At 42.1% G+C, this 17,483-nt stretch overlaps 1 non-coding gene across 1 annotated transcript; it reads right to left on the reverse strand.

Moving 5' to 3' along the window:
• Positions 1-17,105: 17,105 nt before the first annotated feature.
• Positions 17,106-17,177, reverse strand: TRNAM-CAU. The gene has a single exon. It is a non-coding gene; the product is annotated as a tRNA-Met (tRNA).
• Positions 17,178-17,483: the final 306 nt, after the last annotated feature.

Raw genomic sequence — 17,483 nt, forward strand, 5'->3', positions numbered from 1 at the left:
CACTGGCTGGATCGAAAGGTGGCACAGAGAATGGAGGAACAGGGGGAATAGCAGTAGAATACTGTGGCACAACAGGGATAGATGTCAGCACGTGTCCAAAGGGATGAGCCGAGGAACCCTCTCCAGGCCGAGCTGGAGGTGTGAACTGAGGGAACGAAAAAGAGGTATCAATGTGACGTGCATCGGTGGTAAGAGGGGGAACAGGTGGGAGCTCATCATCAGCGTCAATCCACCCATTCTGGGTGTGCGCATACCTGGGATCAATGTGGGTCACGAAAAGTGCATGCTCGGGCTCCAGGGGAACAGGATCAGGTAGGGGAGCAACAACAGGGTCAACGGGTGCATCAGCGATAAGAGGGGCATCAACATGATCTGCAGCAACAACATGGTCACCCTCCAAAAGTGGAGCATCAACAGGGTGATCATCAATGGGTAGGTCGGCAATCACGGGATCAACAATAGGTGCGCCAGCATGAATCGGGTCATGCTCAAACACAGGGACTGGAGCGGCTACCGGCTCGGGGGCCATGGCAGGCTCGGGGTCATCAAATGCCATCTCAAAATCAAACACAGGGTCAATGGGATCAACTGGACCAACTGGGTCAACCGGGTCCTCCATAGGCTGATCCAGTGGTATAAACTCTATGTCCTGATCTGGGTCGAACCCAGGAGGAAAGACAGGATCGGAATCCTCCTCAACATCGTGATCGAAAGCAAAGCTCGAGGCAGGGGCAACAGAGGATGCCCTATCAGGATCTGAACCGTGGGAAAAGTGTTGCGCATCCTGAGTATGCGATGGTGCGGAGGCCACAGACTCGAAAGAGTCTGGGACCGGTGAGTGAGCAGGTGATTCCTCAGCGGGAGCATCTGCGAGCAACAAAAGATCACCAGCAGCTAGAAGGGCCTCGCCTTGAACATCATCCTCTAGGGGCTCATCATCAAACAGATCGACGTCGTCGTCAGCATCGGCGTCGAGGAGCATATCATAAGCAGGATAAACGGCCAAAGGTATGGGAGCAGGGATCTCTACGAGCGGTAGGTCCCCAGCAACAGGGCCATCAGCGGGCTCGTCGACAGCGTCGGGTAACGCAAAGGGCTGGAAGTCATCCTCGTCGGTGCTAGTAACATCTGATGTGTGAACCTCGTGCTCCGAAGACTCTAAGTCGTCTGATACAATGGGTCTAGGGCCCGTGGTGTCCGAATCACCAGTGCCGGACGAGTCCATGGTGTCTATAACACAAACATAGATATGCACAAATAATCAATCATACAATCAGATAAACACATTAGTCACTATTTTAAGAAATCAAATAATTCTCCTAGTCCCATTAGCCTCCCAGCCTCCCAGACTGATCTTCCTAGTCCCACTAGCCTCCCAGCCTCCCAGACTGCTTTTCCTAGTCCCACTAGCCTCCCAGCCTCCCAGACTGCTTTTCCTAGTCCCACTAGCCTCCCAGCCTCCCAGACTGCTCTTCCTAGTCCCACTAGCCTCCCAGACTGATCTTCCTAGTCCCACTAGCCAACTACCTCGGCCTCCAAGACCGAGCCTCGGCCTCCCAGACTGAGCCTAAAATTAATAAATAAAACGTGCTCAACATTTGTTTGTAAAAAAAAACGTTTTCGATCTTGACTTAAGTGGTATGCAGTGTAAAAATGTTTTCGTGAGAGCCCTAGTGATCATAGTCTAGACTCGAGAAGGAATCCTAGTTCGCTATGATCAGAGCTCTGATACCAAGTTGTCACACCCTGGCTTTGCGGAAGCGTGGTTAATTTTGGTGTGACTTCTTAATACCATAGCTTAATCATAACAAAGCTATATGAATTAACAACCATGCAAGATCATCCATTGGATTAAGTTTTAAAACAAACGTAACACAACATTGTCTTACGGCGTTGACTCATGCAACAGACATTACAACCTAATAACATAAAACATTGTTTGAAGACACAAACATCAACAAGAAATAAACACAGTTTAAGAACTGTGACTCGTCCAGGAAAAAGTCACATCCCTTAAACTTGGATGACCTCGTAACACCTTGCAGCGGGAAAACATAACATACCGCGCCAGATCTTTATTCCCTGAAATACATGTAAGTTGGAAAAATCAACAATAATGTTGAGCGAGTTCATGTGTAAGTGAGTAAGTAAAACCTTTGTATGTATAAAATCCTGGTATGTAGCAAATAAGGAAAAAAAGAGATCACCAATGGTTTGCAAGGCCATTGATATGTATGAAGTGCAAGTAGGAAGACTCAAACCTAGCGGATTTATGCGTTGGGCACAAAGTCACCCCGAGGTCCGTACTGTTGGGCCTGGGGCTGGGCTCGCTACACCCAGATAGATCTACCGCTCCTGTCCCTCGGTCCTACCCTGAGGATTAATGGCCTCAAGTTTCCGCCTACCCACTCACATGATCTAAGTAGTAAACCTCCTTACGCTAACCATACCATGTGTAAAGTATTCGTAATCAAAGTAACATGTATTTCACCCCCGCAGTTTAGAAAACTGAAAACATTTAAAAGAAAAGGGGGACATGAACTCACAGTGGTGCGTCTCTACCAAGTATATCTCCTGATCAAGCAGCTGTGCGACGACCTACACGTACTAACTCTATTAGACGGACGGCCGTGCCTTAGCTTCATGGTTTAAGTTTTTGGGAAATAGTTAGACAACTATTTCGTGTTTACATTTTGTAAATACTTGGTAATTATTTTCCTTCCCAAGGATGGGGGGATTAAATACATGTGCGTTCGTGTAACTTCGAAATATATTATTAAGTCTCACTTAATATATATTTTATTTCTTACTCCAAAATATAAATATTCTTCCCAAAAATATTATATTTTAATACTTATGATTTTCCCAAAATAATACCTTAACAAAATACGCGTTCATAAATATTCCTTAAAATGCGTATGTTACGTTTTAAAGATCGAGTGGTAATAATAATTACCGGTGTAATAATAATTATTGTGAAGGCGTTCGTATTATTTTGGAGTTGTTAACCTTTGGTAATATTATTTTTACCCTAAAAATAATATTTGTGTATTTCACAAAATAATCATAAACATTTTACAAGTGACGTTATGAAAAATATATATATATATATATCAAATATATATTTACCCCGTTTTATTTTGTGAAAATCCCACCTCCGATATTTTGTAAATAAAGTCGTGGCGAAATTTACATGTTGAAAACAAGTCAAAAATACATTTGTAACACTTGTGATGAAAATACTTTTAAGTGTTAGGTTTTAGAAAAATTTCGCCAGAGTTTCCCCTGTAACTGGAGGTGGCCACGCTTTCAAGCGTATCATTTTCTTTTATAATTCAAATCAACAATTTTTTCATTCAACCAAAACAATATCCAAAGCATCAAACTAGTCAAAATATATATAAATCGCATAAATTACATGAACTTGTGGTTTATCCAAAAATACGTAGTAAATCCCATTACTTTTAGTGGATCTTTATATAAATCAACTTCGTTTCTTGAAAATCTTGTTTTTAAAGAAAACATACTTTCACGTCTTCTTGTAAAATTTGACAAAACTAGTTCTTTGTCGAAACTTAGTGTTACACAAGTGTTTACACACTTGTGTGTTTAAAAATCACTCCTGTTTATGTAAGATCCGGTTTTTATAAAATATGATTACACTTGACACTAGGTTCTTTGAAAATACCACTTGTAGATCCGTAGATCTGCTAGTTTTGAATACTATTTCATAAGTAAAATCGATTTTACACAAGTTCATGTTTAGTGTGTGGTAGAGTTTCATCATTTAACCCTTTTTACACTTAAACAAACTTTATGCCATGATCCATGAACATGACTAATCCGGGTTAGATGATGATCCGAGCTACCACAACATAGATCGGCACTAAATAATCATCACAAGACAAGTCTTACAAGATTTACACAACAACTTAGCTTTTAACCAACATCTTTAACATTTTAGTAGACTTTTACATATCATCTTGTAAGTTCATGAGTTTTAACCGTCATATTTCATTTTAACCACTTTAAGATAGATCGAGAGGGCGTTTATAGCAACTTACTACTAGCTCGAGGCTAGGGAAGAATCTAGTCGAAGAATGAGTGGATAAAAGCAATGAGAAGAGGTCCTTCACGTTCCGAATGCACCGAGCTTCCTCGTATGTGATCCCCAACACTTGAATACCCTTGAAATTGCTTGATCAAAATCGAAAGATGGATGGATGGTGGTTGTTGTTCTCGGCCGAGAGGAAGCATGGAGGGAGAGAGAGTGTGTTTTGTGAGTTGTGGTGAGAATGTTATGGTGTGTTTAGTCTTGAACTTATAGGCAAATAGTATGATCATTATCCAAAGGATTTCATGTCTTCAAGATATTAGGCACCTTTGATTAGTTTAATCAAAAATAGGACAAGGGGTGGTCACAATGTGACCGAACTCGGTTAAGGGGGGGGGGGGGTAATCCGGTTGGTTTTCAACTAAGTGTTAAGTATTAGTTAAGTTAAGTGGAGGTTAACTCGGTTACTGATGTGTTATGAATTATAGCGGGTGTTAGGGTATTCAGGGACCCTAATTGGCTCAGAAAAAGATAAACAATGTTAATGGCAATATTTTTATGTTCCGGGTATAGTCCGGTTGTTCGGTTGGATAGTAATCCGTTAAAGTGCTTAACAATGCTTTAAAGTGTCGTTAATACTATTTTTAGTGACACAACTTATTCCCGACACTTTGGAAAGTGTCTAGTAATATTTTTGGCACTTTATTATTTAACCAAATGCTGAATTTTTAATTAAAGTGCTGAATTTTGTACTTAGAGTACGTTTTAGGCACATCCGGTCACTGTAACTTATACCTAGTGATGCAGTTCTACAACCCTTATATCCCTACACTCTCTACTAGTGTAGCAAAATATTTATGGCTCATACAGGCCTTAGAGGCAATGTCTGCCTGATGCTGGCTATATCAGCATGTTTAATAGGTTATCCGTTCATAGTGCTACTGTGCTTTTGTGCATCAAGATTGTCACTAGAGTTCAGTATGTAAATCATGGAGTGACAGCAAATAAAGTATGATGCAAGTAAGTGTACGTATCAGAATTCAAGTAGCAGTTTATCCACAATTCCAAGCAAGCACAGTAATTAAGCAGTAATTAATTATTAATTAAGTCGTACGGATACCTGATTTAGTGAGGGTTGTCACATTCTCCCCCCGTTAGAAAAATTCTGTCCCGAAATTTTAAGTTCTGCTTCTAGATGCAGGGTTCTTGGGAAATAAGTGGGGGTGTTTCTCTTTCATCCGGTCCTCACGCTCCCAGGTGTATTCAGGACCATGTCTGGCATTCCAACGAACTTTGACGAGCTTGACACTGCTCCGGCGGGTTTTGTTCACTTTCCAATCTGTAACCTCAACCGGTTCTTCGACAAAGTGGAGCGTGTCGTCAGCATGAATCTCGTCGGTGGGAATGACAACGGTATCTTGAGTCGGACTTTTCTTCAAGTTTGATACATGAAGTGTATCGTGAACACCATTCAGTTCGGCAGGTAAGTCCAGCTTGTATGCTACTAGCCCAATTCTTTCCAAAATTCTGAACGGACCAATATACCGCGGGTTCAACTTTCCACGCTTCCCGAAGCGTGCCACACCCTTCCAGGGTGATACCTTCAACAAAACCATATCACCTACCTCAAACTCGAGAGGTTTCCTTCTTCAATCCGCGTAACATTTCTGACGATCGCGAGCCGCCTTGATGCGATCTCGGATCTGTGCGATCTTGTCTGTGGTTTCCTGGACCATATCAGGACCAACCAATTGCCTATCACCTGCATCAGACCAACAAAGCGGTGATCTGCACTTGCGGCCATATAGAGCTTCAAATGGCGCGGCACCAATACTGGTGTGGTAGCTGTTGTTATACGAAAATTCGACCAATGGCAAATGCTTATCCCAGCTACCTCCCAAATCCATAACACATGCTCTCAGCATATCTTCCAAAGTTTTAATAGTTCGTTCGCTTTGTCCGTCGGTCTGTGGGTGAAATGCAGTGCTCATATTCAATTGCGAGCCAAATGCTTCTTGGAAGGATTGCCAAATCCTTGATACGAACCTTCCGTCTCTATCAGAGATGATCGAGAGAGGTACTCCATGGCGCGTAACGATTTCTCTCATGTAAATTTCAGCCAACTTGCTCGTGTTATCCTTCTCCCTGATAGGTAAGAAGTGCGCTGACTTCGTTAATCGGTCCACTATTACCCAAATAGTGACATGACCTCTTGGCGTTCTTGGCAACTTTGTAATAAAATCCATGGAGATTTGTTCCCATTTCCACGTGGGAATTTCTGGTTGTTGCAGAAGTCCTGAAGGCTTTTGGTATTCTGCTTTCACTTTAGCGCACGTTAAACATTTGCTCACATAAACAGCAACATCGCCTTTCATCCTAGGCCACTAGTAGTAATCTTTAAGGTCTTGGTACATCTTATCCGCTCCTGGATGGATAGAGTACCGCGATTTGTGAGCTTCATCAAAAATAACCTTCCTTAAACCACCAAACAGAGGAACCCAAATCCTTTTCTCAAAACATAACGTTCCTTCCTCGTTTGGCACCAATTGCTTCTCCATCCCACGGAGATATTCTTCTTCAAGGTTTCTTTCCTCAAGAGCTTCTTTCTGCGCGGCACGAATGCACAAGGAAAGATCGGTTTGAATAATCATTTCCAAAGCCCTAACCCTTATGGGCTTGATCCTTTCTTTTCGACTTAGGGCATCGGCGACCACATTCTCCTTCCCTGGATGATACTTTATCTCGCAGTCGTAATCATTCAACAACTCAACCCAACGTCTTTATCTCATATTCAACTCCTTCTGGTTGAATATGTGTTGTAGGCTCTTGTGATCTGTGAAGATCGTACATTTCGTATCATAAAGGTAGTGTCTCCAGATCCTTAAAGCAAATATCACTGCGCCGAGTTCCAAATCATGTGTGGTATAGTTCTTTTCGTGTACCTTCAGTTGACGCGATGCGTAGGCTATAACTTTTTGGCGTTGCATCAACATGCAACCCAAACCTTGGCGTGAGGCGTCACAGTATACCACGAAATCGTCAGTACCTTCCGGTAGTGCTAAGATTGGCGCATTACAGAGCTTATCTTTCAATAGCTGAAACGCTTCTTCCTGTTTGATTCCCCAATCAAACTTCTTATCTTTCTGCGTGAGGAGCGTCAATGGTTGAGCGATTTTTGAAAAATCCTCAATGAACCTTCGATAGTAGCCCGCCAAACCCAAGAATTGCCGAATCTCAGTTGGCGTCTTTGGCGTTTCCCAATTCTTGATCGCTTCGATCTTGGTTGGATCCACATGGATTCCGTCTCCATTCACCATGTGTCCAAGAAATTGGATTTCACGTAGCCAAAACTCGCACTTAGAGAATTTGGCATACAACTGTTCTTTCTTCAGCAGCTCCAAAATAGCTCTTAGATGCTGTTCATGCTCAGCCTTTGTCTTTGAAAAAATCAAAATGTCGTCGATGAACACAATCACGAACTTATCCAAGTATGGCTTGCAAACTCTATTCATCAAATCCATGAAAACTGCAGGTGCGTTTGTCAACCCAAACGGCATAACTAGGAACTCGTAGTGTCCATAGCGAGTGCTGAAGGCTGTCTTCAGGATACTTTCCTCCTGTATCCTTAGCTGATGGTATCCAGATCGCAAATCGATCTTTGAATAAAAGCTTGAACCTTGCAGTTGATCGAATAGATCATCGATCCTTGGCAGAGGATACCTATTCTTGATCGTCAGCTTATTCAACTCCCGGTAGTCAATGCACATACGGAAACTACCGTCCTTCTTCTTGACAAACAGGACCGGAGCTCCCCAAGGCGAGAAGCTTCGTCGGATAAATCCCTTGCCGAACAACTCTTGAAGTTGTGTCGACAATTCTTGCATCTCAGACGGGGCAAGTCTATAGGGTGCCTTAGCCACAGGCGCGGCGCCTGGAATTAAATCTATGCGAAACTCTACTTGCCTCTGAGGTGGCAGTCCATGCAAGTCCTCTAGGAAGACTTCTGGATATTCCCTCACGACAGGGATGTCTTCGATTCTTGGTTCTGCAGCTTTCTTGTCCACAATGTGTGCCAGAAAGGCAGCACATCCCTTCTGCAAACACTTTCGCGCTTTCAGGCAGCTGATAATCCTTAAGGGCGTATCACGCTTCTCTCCATGAACTACAATTATTTCACCATCTTCGGTTGGAATACGAACGACCTTTTCGTGACAAACAATCTCAGCCTTGTTGCCTGATAACCAATCCATTCCTACCACCACATCGAAGCTTCCCAACTGGACTGGTAGTAGATCCAAAGCAAACTCACGCTCTCCCAATTCGATTACACAACCTCTGACAACTTCATTGGCTTCTACCAACTTTCCATTTGCCAATTCGATTGAGTAGGGAATATCTAACTTACTAGCGGCTAACCCAAGCATATTCTTAAACTCTAATGATACGAAGCTATAATCGGCACCAGTATCAAATAAAACGGATGCATAGCGTTGGTTTACAGGGAACGTACCAGTAACGACAATGGGATCCTGGCGCGTTTCCCTCGCTTCGATATTGAACACTCTTCCCTGGGCTTGGTTCAATTCTGGGCAATTTCTCTTATAATGCCCAATATCACCACAGTTAAAGCATCCAGGTCTTTGCCCGTTTCCACCTCCATTTCCAGCTTGATTATTCCTTTGGTTACGATTCACAGCGCCCGCTTGATTCACATTGTTGCCTCGATTCCCATTACCTCCATTGTTTCCTTGTGGGCGATTTCCATTTCCACCCCGGTTATTGTTTCTGTTTCCAAATCCTCCTTGGCCTCCCTGGCCAACAGTGGCCCAACAAGAATCCTTCAAGTGGCCAGGTTTCCCACACGCTTCACACACTTTCAAACCACATCGGCCAGAATGGTGACGTTGGCAGGTGTTGCACTTGGGCTGAGTGCCCATATATCCCTTTCCTTTCTTTCCACTACCAGCTGTAACCTGAGCTGGCGCGCTTGATTCTCCTTTCTTAACAACACCACTAGTGCCTTGCTTGAAGTTTGAGAACTTTCGTTTGTTACCTCCGGATGACTCGACGTGAGTCTCCTTCTTCTTAGTCTCGACATCATCGAACTTGTTTAGGCGGATAGCCTCCTCAGTGAGAGCCACGCTCAAATCAATTGCCTTAGTAATTGTCGCAGGCTTGGATGAGGTCACCATACTTATGATTTGAGGAGCTAATCCCCAAATGAAGCGCTCAATCCGCTTGAACTCTGGAGTGACCATATAAGGTACCACATGAGATAAGTCGTGAAACCTCTAAACATACTCTGCGATCTTCGGACCTTCCATTTTCAAATGCCAAAACTCAGTTTCCAACCATTGGATTTCAGTGCGAGAGCAATACTTTCGACGCATAAGCTCTTTCAGCTCGGTCCATGTCATTGCGTAGGCTGCGGCTTCTCCAAGAGTCTGCACTTGCAAATTCCACCATGACAGGGCTCCGTCCAAGAATAGCCCGGAAATGTAGGTGACTTGCTGGTTTGGTGCACACTTGCCATGCGGAGAACAGATTCAGTCTTCTCGGCCCAACGAACAAAAGCGACAGCACCTCCAGTGCCATCAAAGTTGACAGGCTTGCAGTCTAGAAACTGCTTGTAGGTGCACCCTGCACATACGTTACAACATGAATGGCATTAGCATCTTTGCTAGAGATATCCAATTAGGTCATGGTATGTCTTAATGACTTAGTATTACCATGAGGTGGATTGTTGTTGCCAGTATTGCCAGAATTACTGCCACTAGTCCCTCCTTGAGAGGCGGCGTACTGTGCGATGGCAGCAGCGATGACTTGCTGTAGCTCTGCCTCATTGGTAGGCATTCGCGTTTGTCGTCTCGGCGGCATCTTCTAAAAGATGAGTTCACGCGGGTCAGGCCATAGTAAAGCGTAAGTATATAATGATAGTAATGGTACATAACATCTCATATTATAAACACACCAATCACATAACATCCCATGTTACAATCATATCAATCACACAACATCCCATGTCATAAACATAAATAATCAATCAAAACAATCTCATATGATGAGAATACTGCGATTGCATTGCTATAAATCGAGACCACATGGTAAAGTGTACAAGTACATAATAGCGTCATACATCATCATCGACTAAGGGCTACATCACCCCAGTCCAAAAGAATATCAAATCAGTGTCAATACATCCCATATACATGATCAACAAAAGTCAGAATCAGAATGCAGTCTCCAAAAGTAGCTGTGTAGTCAGAGCAATCGTCGTCTTCTCACCAATGTCTACCCATGCTGTACTAAAGATGCCCTATATTGATGGCGGTGGAGGAGGGGGAAAATGGGAATAAAACAAACGACGCAAATGGAGCCAGTCCTCCTCCATGGCTCTCTGGGAACGCAACCAAGAAGCAACCTGCTGCTCTAGTGCCAAAAGGCGTGCAGCATAGTCAGGTAACAACGGTCGAGGGTGCTGCGAAGAAGCAGGGTGGGTCTGACCTTGACACAGGAACGGCGGCGGCTGAGCTCTCTCAAGCTCCTGAATGCGTTGTGTGAGTGCCTCCTGCTGTACAATAAACGACATCATAACGTCCTCAATAGAATACCCCATATGGAAAGGATGGTAGGGGTCGGTCGGTGGCATAACAGGTGGTGACGTCTAGAGAAATGGCTCACTGGCTGGATCGAAAGGTGGCACAGAGAATGGAGGAACAGGGGGAATAGCAGTAGAATACTGTGGTACAACAGGGATAGATGTCAGCACGTGTCCAAAGGGATGAGCCGAGGAACCCTCTCCAGGCCGAGCTGGAGGTGTGAACTGAGGGAACGAAAAAGAGGTATCAATGTCACGTGCATCGGTGGTAAGAGGGGGAACAGGTGGGAGCTCATCATCAGCGTCAATCCACCCATTCTGGGTGTGCGCATACCTGGGATCAATGTGGGTCGCAAAAAGTGCATGCTCGGGCTCCAGAGGAACAGGATCAGGTAGGGGAGCAACAACAGGGTCAACGGGTGCATCAGCGATAAGAGGGGCATCAACATGATCTGCAGCAACAGCATGGTCACCCTCCAAAAGTGGAGCATCAACAGGGTGATCATCAATGGGTAGGTCGGCAATCACGGGATCAACAATGGGTGCGCCAGCATGAATCGGGTCATGCTCAAACACAAGGTCTGGGCGGCTACCGGCTCGGGGGCCATGGCAGGCTCGGGGTCATCAAATGCCATCTCAAAATCAAACACAGGGTCAATGGGATCAACTGGACCAACTGGGTCAACCGGGTCCTCCATAGGCTGATCCAGTAGTATAAACTCTATGTCCTGATCTGGGTCGAACCCAGGGGGAAAGACAGGATCGGAATCCTCCTCAACATCGTAATCGAAAGCAAAGCTCGGGGCAGGGGCAACAGAGGATGCCCTATCAGGATCTGAACCGCGGGAAAAGTGTTGCGCATCCTGAGTATGCGATGGTGCGGAGGCCACAGACTCGAAAGAGTCTGGGACCGGTGAGTGAGCAGGTGACTCCTCAGCGGGAGCATCTGCGAGCAACAAAAGATCACCAGCAGCTAGAAGGGCCTCGCCCTGAACATCATCCTCTAGGGGCTCATCATCAAACAGATCGAGGTCGTCGTCAGCGTCGGCGTCGAGGAGCATATCGTAAGTAGGATAAACGGCCAAAGGTATGGGAGCAGGGATCTCTACGAGCGGTAGGTCCCCAGCAACAGGGCCATCAGCGGGCTCGTCGACAGCGTCGGGTAACGCAAAGGGCTGGAAGTCATCCTCGTCGGTGCTAGTAACATCTGATGTGTGAACCTCGTGCTCCGAAGACTCTAAGTCGTCTGATACAATGGGTCTAGGGCCCGTGGTGTCCGAATCACCAGTGCCGGACGAGTCCATGGTGTCTATAACACAAACATAGATATGCACAAATAATCAATCATACAATCAGATAAACACATTAGTCACTATTTTAAGAAATCAAATAATTCTCCTAGTCCCATTAGCCTCCCAGCCTCCCAGACTGATCTTCCTAGTCCCACTAGCCTCCCAGCCTCCCAGACTGCTTTTCCTAGTCCCACTAGCCTCCCAGCCTCCCAGACTGCTTTTCCTAGTCCCACTAGCCTCCCAGCCTCCCAGACTGCTCTTCCTAGTCCCACTAGCCTCCCAGACTGATCTTCCTAGTCCCACTAGCCAACTACCTCGGCCTCCAAGACCGAGCCTCGGCCTCCCAGACTGAGCCTAAAATTAATAAATAAAACGTGCTCAACATTTGTTTGTAAAAAAAAACGTTTTGGATCTTGACTTAAGTGGTATGCAGTGTAAAAATGTTTTCGTGAGAGCCCTAGTGATCATAGTCTAGACTCGAGAAGGAATCCTAGTTCGCTATGATCAGAGAAGGAAACCTCTCTCTCGTTCGACTAGCGTTCCGGACCTTCTTTCTCTCGATTTCTCGCGATTCTTGTAAGTTTCTTCCCCAAATCTTGTACTTCTACGATCTAAACACACTTCTTCATCATTTTCACCTTTGAATCTTCACTTTTAGCCGTGAAATCAGCGGATTTGAGGTGTTCTAGGATGATGTCATCATGGAGTTCTTATGAACTTCAAGTTTGGCTTCATTCCACCAAGAACAACTCAGATCTGAAGGATTTCCACATGATTAAACATTGTTTTCGCATAGATCTAAACCTTTTCAAAGTTAAAAGGAATGAAAGATGCTTTTCCAACTTTCTTTCAACTCTTTTACACTCAATGCATTCAAAACCGATAGAATCGGAGCTCGTTCAGGCCTTCTACTCATTTCTTAGTGAAGTGCCGGTCTGAGATCTGAATCCTATCAAAGAGACAACCGATTTCGGGTTGAACATGAACAATCGTCATGTACAATTAGCTGAACGGACTGGGGTGATTCCCACTTCGAACGGACGACTTGGACGTGATGAGGTTCCGTTGCTTAACACGTTGTCATACCGTCTCAATCAAACCGCAAAACTTTCAGAACTTAACAAAATTCTAAATTGCAAAACGAACAGATCGTTGGACGGATTGCCGTCCGATCGAATTGCCATCCGATCGAACGACAATCCGATCGGATTGCACTTGGACTTCAATACTTAAAACATTTTCATAATTTTCAAAGATCATCAGTTCTAGCAGATTGCCATCCGATCGAATGACCACCCTGCTGTGAACTTGTTCTCAACTGAAATGTCTCGCCAATCGGATCGCTATCCGATCAAACGACCGTTCGATCGAACGACCTGAAGGGTAGAGATACTTCTCTGTTTTCAAAATGCTATAACGAAAACTTCAAAGCCATCATACACAAACACATCCATCTCAAACGAATGTCAATCTGGCCGAATGGCCATCCAATCGGATGACCATCCGAACGGGTTGACATCCGATTGAATGACCATCCAATCGGATCGCCATCCGGTCGGATTACCATCTGTCACTTGGTTCTTTCCGCACCGTTTAACGCGCCGTTCTTCGCTTATACTATCGTTAACTGTTCAGGTTAATCTCTCAGCGCTCCTTTCAATCCAAGAGAGTGTTTATTTACTAAACACGATCTGTGAGTATACTCGAACCCTTTTTGCTTTACGCATTTTTGGGTGTTACATACGTTACTTATTCAAATCACAATCGACACACAACGCAAAAACTATTTATACGCTGACCGTTATTGCATGTTACGTGTTATTCGATGAACGCTTGTATGTTATGTTTACACGGTGATTGTTGCCTGACACCTTAGCAACGAGAGTACTATAGTTTGGACTCAGCACCTGTCATGGACAGGGGTTGTTAAGGGCTTTCTCACATGTCACAGTGGTGATATGTGTTGCGCATTCTACAACTCGCAGTCACGTCTGTGCATATTTCATTGTCGATAACCTACTAGCTTTCACTTTGCTACATGTCACATGCTGGTTATGCGTAAACGATTTTCGCTATCTATTATATTATTAAACTTGTATGCTCACCTTTACACTATGTGTATTGACCTCTATTTTAACGTATGTCACAGATGTTTGAATGCTTAGGATGTCGTGCTCTTGCTTTTGTGGAATCAAGTAGGAGAGTCTAGAAACAAACCTAATAAAAGTCTGAGTTGTCGGAATGGTTATTTGTCTTTGAGAACATCGTCTATAATAATTGTTTTATTTTATATGTTTGTGGTATGGGACATGAACCTTTAATATAATATAATATAATTAATAGTTGTTATGGATTCTCCTGGACAATCTGTTTCGCTCAGTGCCGCGCCCCGATGTTTCCGTCATCGGTTGGGGTGTGACAATTATTATTATTATTATTATTATTATTATTATTATTATTATTATTATTATTATTATTATTATTATTATTATTATTATTATTATTATTATTATTATTAGTATTAGTATTAGTATTAGTATTATATAACTATTAATTCAAATCAGCTTTGGTTGATGTATATGGTTTATTTAACTTTAATTCAAACTAGATTGTTGCCATAGCCGCGCGTTGCGGCGGCGACATCTTAGTTGTTTATTGATGACAACATGTTATGTGATGCACTAACTAACCATATAAAGTGTTTCGATATATCCGTTCTAACTCAGTGTAACCTATATAAACATTGCGGCTACGGTGTATAATGATGACATTAGTGTATGGTGTCTGCACGTGACGTTACGTGTTTTTGACTTTGTCACCCTTGTTACGTTTGTTACATTAACGTAATTAGACATAGATAAAAAGAGTATGTTTCGTTCGTTGCGGTGTAGAGTCGTGAAAGTAATTTAGATAGCAATGTAAAGTCTTAAAAGTAATTTAGGCATTAACGTGATGAGACTTAAATAAAAAAAGATAATAATCCATGCAACATTGCGGTGTCAACTTGAAGATGATGTAACTTACTTAAAGAATAAGGGGTGTGGGTTTCAATTTAGAAAATATAGAGACCAACCTTTGTTTTTTATGATATATTAAATAAATAAATTTAAAATTATGTGTAATTAATTAATTTTACCAAGTCACCCAATGAGTATCATTTCGAGATAAAGATTATAGTTAAATGTGAGTATCATCTCAAATTAGTTTTAGCAACTCAAATTAGTTTTAGCAAGTTAAATATTTGAAAAAATAAAGGGGTCACAGATTAAAATAGTGACATATTCTATGATGTGAGTGATGTGACATGTTGCAAACCTCACATTGCCATTTTGTTTTTTAGTATGAAAGATTAGGTATATACATGAACAAAGGCGGTGGCTGTAGCCACCGACCTTTTGTTTTAATATTATATAAATTAGCTAACATTTTGTAATAAATTTTACAACGTTTATCGTTTTTAGTTTTCTATTTATTTTACTATATGCGCACACTAAAAACGATTGAGTTCACACCCGCAATAACGCGCGAGTCACACCCGAAAACAATTGAGTTCACACCCCCAATAACGTGCGAGGATAAGTAGTCAAACTTTTGACATGAAAACTATTAGTCCTCATCTTTAAGTGAGTTACACATTCACTTGTAATTTTTTGGTTATGAAGAAATTGACCGGCAACCTCTTCTACTTAATAACTTGACACCTCATTTTATCTAAATTACTTTTAAGACTATACACTAGGGCTGTTCAAATCGCTCGCCGCTCATCGCTCGCTCGACGCTTGTTCGAAAATTGCTCGGAAAATACTCGTTCGATTTGACAATCGGTTGTAAACGAGCCGCTCTGCAAGCCAAGCATGAGCAAAGGTCCGCTCGGCTCGGTTCGGCTTGGATTATTATTTTTAACTAGTATATACATACATATACATATATATGCACACACACATACATATATAAACATGTATATACACAAATATAAATTATACATATATACACACATAACTATATATACACACATTACACATACATATATACTTAAATATAAATTAAATTTATAGTTTTATATATACCACTCTATTAGATTTTAGTCTACTATATACAAAGTTACAACTATATCTATACGTTCTAGCCAACCACGCCAATAAAACAATTAATATCAAGTCTAAAAGTTAAACTCCAAACCGATAAACGATAGTCTGCTCATCGTCTCAATATTTAATGTCGTTACCCTAAGTCGACCGTCTCCTGCTCTCAACGTCATTGTTCGTGCAATATGATTATCGCCTCATCGGCCACAACATTGTTATTTATATGAAAAATATTATGCCATGAAATGTGCTTGTTTTTAAAGACATAAAAACTTGAGGCCCAACATTGTTACTATCTCGCTCAGCAAATTTAAATCGGGCGACACGGTTGTCCAAATCGCTCGAACTTCGCTTGGAATATTTACTGCTCGGAAAATGCTCGCTCGATTTGAGGCTAGGTTTTAAATGAGCCGCTCCGCTCGGTTCGGTTTGTAAACGAGCCAAGCACGAGAAAAGGTCCGCTCGGCTCGGCTCGTGAACAGCCCTATATAAACCGTAACGTGTGACACAATATTATACTTTTTTTATCTATGTCTAACCACATTAATAGCTAAATTACGTTTACGACTTTACACCGCTGTTTAATTATGTTTACAATTTTAAATTGCAACATCCAAGACGTTATACTCTTTTTATTATCTATGTATAATGATATTAATGTCACAAACGTAACGTGTGTAACAAAGTCAAAAACATGTAACGTTAGGTACGGGCACCACACATTAATATCATCATCGTTACACGTGTAATGAGATGACAAACACGATGTTGCCGCTGTAACACGCGGCATGGGTCAAAATTCTAGTTTTTATGGTTTTAAAAATAAGAATAGGGAACTAAAAGAAGAAAACATGACCCTTGTTTTGGTGCTTGGATCATTCAAACCTTAATAATATTTAATTCAAATCATGAGATATATTTTACACGTATGTTTACTTAGGATTTAAAAAAAAAAAAGAATTATGTGTTACACATAGTTGTGAAAAATATTTGACAGATTTTAACAGAAGAAATCTGTAAAACAATAATTGGAACAGAATATATTTGAAAACAAAAAAGTAACCGGAAGCCACTCTTATCAGAGCCAGGTTTCGATCCTGGGACCTGTGGGTTATGGGCCCACCACGCTTCCGCTGCGCCACTCTGATTAGTTGATATACGTTTTCTATAGTACCTATTTGTAGCAATTTAGAGTGCATTGTTTTGTTTCGGAATAATTATCATCCGGAGTATACGTGAAAAGAAAATCAAAATTTGATAATTTACTTAAAGATGTTTATGAAACAACATAGACGACTAATCCATCATTAGTACACAACCTTTATCACTTTTCTTTTTTATAAATAATAAATTATATTTTAAAAATAATAACACACTTTTTTTCATAAATAACATCACTTGTAATGTATTTCTCCATCATGAAATAGGATCTAGATTTGTTAACCGAAGAAATA

This window comes from Helianthus annuus, chromosome 2 (genome assembly GCF_002127325.2).
Source record: "Helianthus annuus cultivar XRQ/B chromosome 2, HanXRQr2.0-SUNRISE, whole genome shotgun sequence".
Taxonomy (NCBI): domain Eukaryota; kingdom Viridiplantae; phylum Streptophyta; class Magnoliopsida; order Asterales; family Asteraceae; genus Helianthus; species Helianthus annuus.